We start from the raw sequence: 8,914 nt of genomic DNA, 5'->3' as shown, positions 1-8,914 counted from the left end.
GTGTGTCAATTCATTTTAAGCCTGAAAATGTGTGTGAAACTGAGGCCTGCCCCTCTGGTTGGTGCAGGACAGGTTTAGAGATCCACTCTGGGGTCTTTGCCAAGAGAAGGGATTCAATAATCTTCTTCTACATTCGAGTGTTTCCATTAGGGGTCGCCACAGCAAATCATCTGTTTCCACCCAACTCTATCCTCGGCATCCTCTACTCTCACCCCAATTAACTTCATGTCCTCTTTTAGCACATCCATATATCTCCTCTTTGGCCTTCCTCTTGACCTCTTGCCTGGCAGATCCATCTCCAACATCCTTCTACCAATATAACCACTATCCCTCCTCTGTACATGTCCAAACCATCTCAATCTGGCCTCTCTGACCTTGTCCCCCAAAACAGCCGACCTGAGCTGTCCCTCTGATGTGCTTATTCCTAATCCTGTCCATCCTGGTCACTCCTAAAGAGAACCTCAACATCCTCATGTCTGCTACCTCCATCTCTGCCTCTTGTCTTTCAGAAAAGATTCAATAATAAATATAGTAAATACATTTGTGCATTATGTTTGCGATTGAGGCTGAAATGATATACCAGTTTTGTCCTTCACATTATAACAGATGATCTCTCCTGTGCCTCATTTGTGCAGTGCTCACCATGTGCCATAAATCCTTTATTTCTCTGTTGTGCTGTTATTCTATATTTACATGTATTTGTTATGTGATAGCTCACATCTAAACAGCCTTGACAATATTGTGATCAAGGCTGAAAACTATGGGTTGCAATTGCACTTTGAAGATGAAACAACATTAATTAGTGAATAAAATAGAAATACAGGCATCATGAATGCTGGCTCTAGGTTTGCCTGAGTGTATATTGTGAGATAACATTTCATACACATTTCCATCTCTAATCTCTTTCTCTTTTCCTCTGATAGCTGTGCTTTGTGAGGTACATAAAAAGGAAGCTCATCTGCATTGATACAGCATGTTTCAGAGTGTGACAGGTCATCTTTGTACTGGTGGAGTGCAACCTCTCAGTTCTTGCTAAACCTTCAGGATGCACACAGCTCATCTCCCCTCCATCTGCTGGTCTCTATGAAGTCTGCACCTAAACCAAGGCGCTTTGACTGCAGCTTCTGTCTCTACCACATTGCAGTCATACCTAACCCCTAAGCCAGATCAACAACACAGAGGGGAAAATAAAAATGTGTAAAAACATCAACATTTTTTTCTTTTTAAGTGTTTAAAAGGTGCCTTCAGCCCCCGGGTGCAAAACATCTGTACGCTCAACAATGAAAAATTTCAGGTAGAATTGCAGTGAAATGTATGTTGAAGAAAACAAAAACAGAACTAGTGTGCTTATATTCTAAGATCATCACGGTTCATATGCATAACCAAGCATACTCTTCAATGGAATGCATTAATAATCTTCTCTTTACTTGACAAATAACAACTTTGGCCAACAGTGCCTTTAGATGATCCCTAAATAAAAGACACTGGTGGCCAAATTCTTGTAAATTCAACTTAATTGTCATCAGGTTACATATGTGGGCAATTTTGTTCAGCAAAAAAAAAAAGCCCAAAATATGAGCAAGAAAATGGTCTAACATATCAGCGCTAAATGTCAAGTTACAGTAAAATGTCTAAAGCCTCACTATAAATCTTGCAATTTGACCTCCCTTATCTCCCCCTGGAGGAAGAACCTTTTCCATTCCGGTTACCTCCAAGTGTCACCAGAAAGTTTGAAGGGAAACAGATGACAATACTCTCTTCATGTTAAAAAATATCCCCAAATCAAAGGGAACTTCTCTCTGTTAAATAAACAATATTAGCAAAAAGAGCACAATAAGTTTGCTATTGGTTTAAAGCACCAGATCAGTATAGAAAGCCACTTTTAGAACAATGGAAATTCAACATGATTATTAAACAGTTTTCTACCAAACAGACAGAGAGGCATGCGTATTGAACTAGAGGATCTCTGGGTGCAGCTCCCCTCACAGACTCATGCATTACTTTTCATCCATCCATCTAATTATTCCCTCAGAAACCTGAAATTTGAAGATACAAAAGACCGTCCCTATCTGTCACTGAGCGCCATTGATCTTATTGAAAGAAAATGTGGGTGTAGAGGAAACCCAATATAACTCATGCCATTAAATTCCACACAGCATTATTCACATACAGAATTGACAGATTTCTGTGAGACGTTTCTTTTAATCTTCAACTGTTGTTGAAAAAAGGGGAAAAATCCTACATTCCAGGCATCTTTCCTTTTTCCATATTTGCAGTGAGGTTAACAAAAAAGGGTATTGAAGTAAGGAGAAAAAAAAACACAACCCTACCTAACTTGTTGATTATTAACAATGGAGGTGGGAAGAAGACAGATGTGTTTCCTATGTATCAGCAGTGTTTGAATTGTCAGTCTGAAATCAGCGATGAAGCTTTTATCAAAGCAAAATAAGCAGATCAATTCCAGATGCTCTCACTGTCCATGCGAGTCAATCTGCAATACCATTTCATCAATAAATTCTCATGATATTCTCAGTTACAAACTATGGGTGTGTCATGGGATGTGTGGATATCCTGCATGCATACAGTACAGTTTGTGTATTAACAAGACTTTGTGTCAATGTGTGTGCATATGACTATGTTCACGAGAATCCATCATCCATTTTACTTTCAAAACATATAATCAGCTTATGTAATATGATGAAATTTAATAGATTAAACCACCAAACAGTAAGTAAAGTATATAATTTGACTTTGCTCAATTGTTATCTTCATATTGTCAGTATAAACTTCATGTGCTGATGAAAACTGTGACATAAGATTACTACTTTTAAGGTCAAGAGTGGTAAAGCACAGTTAAATTGAACTTCACTTTAACAGCTTCAATAAGTGAAAAGAGAATTTAATGACACATTAATACATCAGAACTGATGAAGCCTTTTGGATGAGAGGTGAAACGTCTTCGACCAAGAAACCTAGTCCAGTTGATTTTTTCTAATCAAATCTATTTTTTTCAGCTTAGCACTAATAATAAAATACATGACTGAAGTACCAGTTGGGCAAAATTTCTAGGGGTCCCACAAACTCATTGGGGGCAAAAGACCAATGTTCACTATAAAATGTTTTTCAGTCAGAGAATTAGCACCATTTAAGTACAATGCATACTGCATTATGACCTTAACAATATTGTAGAAAGCCTTGTTCAAAAATCTGATTTTACTAGTGTCCTCACACTAGTAAATTCCTATTAAAAATTATATGTGCTGCAAATTCACATTACCTTCAACATACTCACACACAGACAACTAGGTGTTGTAGTATTATTCAGCAGGCCCTATTATATTCTGGCTGTCTGTCCTTGCTGTAATAAGCCTCATTACATTTTAAAGCTAATACTATTTAAATCCAGAACATTTACTTGAATCTTTATTTTACATTGTTGTATTGGTGATTTTACTTAGGTTGAAGTTTTCAATGTGTCTTTGACTAACGTACACAAAAATATTCAGACACTGCAGCAAGGGCCCTGCTAACAAATCCACCAGTCTGCACTGACAGTGAGATGCAATTGAAAGCTCTGAGAAAAGCTAATAAATGGATCTTGAGTTGTATGTTTTGTCAGAATATCATTTAATTACAGCAAATAACATTTTATGTGAATGAAAACAAAATTAGAAATGAGGTTGTGAGTTACTCTGTTGAATCTCGCGGTATTTGACAGCTTCCCTCCACTCTTTGACACTTGCCCCTCCCCTGAGCTCTGGGAATGCTGGGTTGTTTACATTACTGGCACACGGGTCAGGAGTGTGGTGATGAGGGGGGGCCTAGTGGAGACAGTCTCTGTGAAAATACGTGCGTATCTCGGCTGGCTCTACAGTACAGGCTTTGTCTCAAAGAAAGAAAGTTTTGAGCTCTCCGACGACAGTGCCACGCAAGAAGAGAGGGCCGCCGAATCGGTTGTTGGGGCATGCTGGGAAAGAAAAGGAAAATCAAAACAAAGACAACCGCCATAACCATCAGGAGAAACTCTCAACGTGAAGAACTAATAGCTTAGCAACAGAATCCCACTTCCGGGTAAGAACAGAAACAGCGTTAGCTGACAGCGAACTTATGAAAATGAATTACATCGAATAGCTAATGAACCACTTGTAAACTGTTAGACACTGTATTTTGACTTGGTCTGGAATTCGCAGTCTTTCAGAGCTCACAGAAATCACTGGTTGTACAATCGGAAGCCTGTCACTTAGCTGAAAAACTTTTCCGAAGTTCGCTAGCTGGCTTAGCTCCTTAGCCCATTAGCATGCCGCGCTGCTAACTTTCACCACTTTTAAACGACACAATCGATGTCAGTTAAAGTTAGTCATGTTTGTTATTACAGTGTGTAAAAGGGGCAGCTTTCTCCCAAATTTGCTTCTACGCATTGGAAACAAACCCATTAAGCCAATTCTATGGTAAAAACCTAACGGTAGCCAAATAAAGTAGTCACTTATTGATGCCATGCTACAGTGTTGTAATACTATTACAGTATATTACGTAAACATAAGACCACCAATGTGTTTACAAATTTTACTCTTCAAGATGAGGCTATATTTCTGACATTGCAGAGCATGTTGCTTTAATTTGTATTGTTAAACCCGGGCTGGTTTATCTTTCCTTGACTTTGGAGTGAGGTATATTTATATGTCTGTACATTTTACTACTTCTACAGAAGTAGCAGTATTATAAAGTTATTGAAAGTGATTTATTTACCTTTAACTGCTCATATTCATCTAGCCTAGCATGCTCATATTGGATTATTAAAGTGTGTGCTGGCACCGTAGAGAAACCCACTTTAGAGGTGACCAGAGTGACATACTACCATGCAAACACTTAACAGAACAGACATCACCAGGCTATGCCATCATAAATCAGCAGGTCCACAAGGTGGTTGGCCTCATTTGCTGCTGATCAAGTTAATCTTTTAAGGAAAGTGGGAGCTGCAAAGTCAAATTGTATTATTGAACATTCCATCTGCATACTATAAACTAACTGGCAGACTAAAGGCACGTTATACATTTTCTGAAGTGGAGAGCAGATATTTCAATTACTAGCACCACACATACCCGCATTACCTCTGCTTGGACTAAACTTAACAGGTAACTTCAACCATGTAGTTTATTGAATTAAAATTGCAGAAGAAGAAGTTTTCTTTGGAAGAATTAGTTAGTTTGTGTGCAGTGTGACTCAGCTTTATTGTAAAAACCTGACATACCGATTGCATCCACAGTTCAGTTTGAATTTCAGTGGGCCAGTTGTGCTTATCATTTTAAATGCTACTACTACTACTACTAGTAACAGTAAATGATAAAAATAATAGAAGAAAAAACAACAAATAAAGACAACCTAACTGCAAAACAAACAAACGCTCCCTGGCCTAATCATTTTGGAGAGTCCATTTATGTTGAAAACATTATCTCATGCCATGTTGCTGTCGCTGCCTATTGCAGCCAAATATTTTAAGTGTCATACTATCACATTTGGCTACGTTGTAGAGAGATGATTTAGACAAGAGTTAGTGGAGACTGACATACCTTGCTTGACCCATTTATTACTCACTTCTCTGTTGCCACATTTGATCTTCGTCAAAGACAACAGGCTTGAGCGCGCCAGCGTCATCAGGTGATGGAGATGAACACCGACTGGCTCTGTGAAGTTGACTATCAAGGAATATATAATGAACCGGATGATTATCACATGGCTGCTAAATGTTTGCATCAGTCTTTGTGGTGAGGGATTTCTGCCAATATGTCCTACTTTGAATTTCAGCTGAGGAGAGGTGGATTGTTTTTGACAGGCTCTGGCAAAACTTAACGATTTGGCCTTGAGCTGTTGTTCGGATTTAATACAGGTAGCCAGACTATAAAGTAGTTGTAACAGTGGCGATCAGTAGTGTTTAGTCTGATTGAATGACAACTCTGGAAAAAAGAAGCACACACGGAGAAATCATACTTGAGTTTTATTACTGGAAGAGGCACGATACCATTACTTCATGAGAAACAGGTTTTGCCAGGCTTTGTCCTGTCTCTGATTTAGCCTGGACTCAGATTCACATATATTGGCCAATTTTATGTAGGATCTTCTTCAGTGATGGACCTAAAATTCTATGTATTGGTGTGGAGAAAACTACAGCAGTGATTTTAGCACAGTGGAATGTACCAAATAGTTTTATCCTTTGAGAATTTCCTCTTTTAGCCCTGAAGCTGGCCACATTACTGGATCTAAGATCAGATGAGACATTTGTCATCTGACCACTGAAACACTCATGTTGCCTTTGGGTTTTCAGAAAGAACCAAAAAAAGTTATTTTTTTCTTCCCTTTCGCCAAGCGTATTTGAAGGAAGATGCTTCCTTAGGCTATTTTTGAGCTACATTAAACACTGTTTTTTGCTTGATGTCAAAGACCTTGGACAAGCATTGCACAGAAATGATTCAGGTGAAGGTGGTAGGTCGCTGCTTAGGATGTTGGCTACATTGAGGATCTGGCTTTGCAATTATTTGTTACATTATCGAATGATAAAAAGCAAAAAAAATATACAAGACAGAAAATCCAAGCTTGATCTCTTCCCCAGAAGAATTTAGAGTGGAGTCTTTCCTGTCTAGACTCAGTTTGGTTAGAGTTTAAAGTGAGGTCTTTGGCACTGAGAGTTGGCTGTCTGAGCAACTTCTTACTCCCCTCAAACAGTCAGCCTGTCAATACTTTTCATAGCCATTTCCCGTCTATCTTATGAAGGGTCACTCATGTTTCAAGCATTCAAATATCCTTGGAGGATGCCTTGTGGCAAACCATGTCACAGGAAAGTTCTCGATCTCATCATGGCATTGATGCCTTTTCTCAATGGGCTCTGACTTCCTCTGGGAGGAAACTGACTAAAAGACACACAAACACAAAAATTATTTTCCTAGGACCCCATGAAATACTTTGAGTGTCCCTGGGTCAGCTTGTGTCATGTTCACACAATGTCAGTGGTTGATTTCCCTGTTAAGGGTGTTTGATAAAGGGTTGATAAAGTAGTAATGTGTTAATTAAAGCAATACCATTAAAGGCATTTTTTCCTTACCTTAAAGAGTCTTTAAACAGAACAACTGATTAAACAAAGATGAAGAAATAATAGCTCCAATACACTGTTTTCTGTTGGACACTGGTAAGGTTACAACAAGCCCTGCTTACAAATAATGTCACTAATCTGCACAGAAGATGGATAGACATTTCATTAGTTTTGACAAACTGTATTTTAATTTTTGGACTTGATTGACATAGCTGAGCAGCTACTTGCATTTTCTGCTATGCTGTGGCTTTTTGCTATCTAAACAAAACTACCAGAACAATGTTGGCATATAGTGAACTGCACTGGAAAGATGAGTCTCAAGCAGCATCTTCCTTTTTTTTTTATTGTAGATCACTTCCCAGTTGTCCTGTCTCCCTCTCTATCACTTTTGATTATCCACATGCACAAATACAAATCCCTCAGGATACAAATTCACTTTCACAGAATAATTACAAGATGCTGCATGCCACTGTAAACACCACATCAGTGGCTGTGACAGTATGCATTTGTCATGAGATGAGACAAAAGCAGAATGAATTTGCACTCATGAACAGAATGAGAGAGGAAGAGTTTTTTGTGTTGTTTGCTGGCTGTGCTATGGGCGTTTGTTCCAGCCTCACCACAAATGAGCGTTAATGTTTCACACGGGATTTGCTGCAGAAGAGAGCAAATTTGTATGAGAGCATCTTGTTTTGACAAACTGTCTGTTTTGCCCTCCCCCTTTTCAGTGTGTAGTCAGAGACGTTTCTCTGTCTCTTGCACTCTTTTTACCTTTCATGTTTTTTTTCCTTTCCAGTGACATCACAAGTGGATCTGCAAGATCAGGGCCAATTAAGGCTTTTTAAAACCAGACCTATTGTAAACCATGTACCCTGAATAGGCCAACTCTTAAAAACACCTCGGTGCACTTTGTTACAGCGCTGGAAATAACGTACAGTGTTGCAAGCGACCAAACTGCTAAATTTGCACAAGCAATTGATGTTGCATTGAAAACAAAGCCATTAGGAGTTGAGGAAAGGTTGTTTTGTTTCTACTGTAGCTTTTAGATGCACCGTTTATCTGCATACCTAGAGTTCCACACTAACACTACTTAACTCAGTGGATATTATACACATTTTGTAGAAATGTGGGTAGTATTTTCTATATGCACTGTCATTTAACTGTTAAATATTAACTTGGATTGTTTTTAATTTCATTTTTATGTTGACCTAATTTATGAATGGACTGTGCATCTGAAGAAATTGATAACCTATTGCTTTTAAATGCCTCTTAAATGACTTGAATCACAGGCCAAAAATTGTATTTTGAAATCCATATAGTCATTTTTAGGTTTCTTTGTTTTATGCCTTTTTGTTTGGGGGCCAGGAACGTCCTTCTGGTCCTCCCCTCCCGTCTCTGTGTTGTTACCCTGGCTCTCAACAGTCTTCTGTGGTCCCGTGGTTTGGCCTGTGTCTTTGACGATGTGGTCAAGGTCTGGGGGCATGAAGAGGGGAGAAGACTCACAGGGAGAACCTCCCTTTAATTCCTGCCCTCAAGTCCGTTTTTCTCATTACCACGTCCATGCCACCCATCTCTACTCTTCTTCTGTATTATTGCCTCTTGTCTTGTCTTGTCATTACTTCTTCTTGCTTACCTACAGTCCTCTTCTCTATTTAGTTTTTCCTTCTTGCCTCTTCCCACCTCTCAACCTCCGTGACTCTGTCTGTCCCCTCATTTTTGCCTTTGCTCTCCTTTTCTAGGGGTCCTCTCTACCCGGGGCCTCCCTTCAGCCTCTTCCTCCCTGCCTAGCCTGGCTCACTGTCAGTGGGAGGCAGGCAGCCTCGAGTGCCCCAG

At 39.2% G+C, this 8,914-nt stretch overlaps 1 protein-coding gene across 2 annotated transcripts in view; it reads left to right on the top strand.

Moving 5' to 3' along the window:
- Nucleotides 1-3,746: 3,746 nt before the first annotated feature.
- nek7 (NIMA-related kinase 7) overlaps nucleotides 3,747-8,914 on the top strand; it is a 57,034-nt gene continuing 51,866 nt past the window's right edge. For both annotated transcript variants that reach the window (XM_020612059.1, XM_020612060.1), the window contains exon 1: nucleotides 3,747-4,071. The gene's annotated coding sequence lies outside the window, so the exon portion shown is untranslated. The remainder of the gene's footprint in view (nucleotides 4,072-8,914) is intronic.

This window comes from Monopterus albus, unplaced genomic scaffold (genome assembly GCF_001952655.1).
Source record: "Monopterus albus unplaced genomic scaffold, M_albus_1.0 scaffold120.1, whole genome shotgun sequence".
NCBI classification, from domain to species: domain Eukaryota; kingdom Metazoa; phylum Chordata; class Actinopteri; order Synbranchiformes; family Synbranchidae; genus Monopterus; species Monopterus albus.
This window is presented reverse-complemented; position numbering and strand designations above follow the sequence as displayed.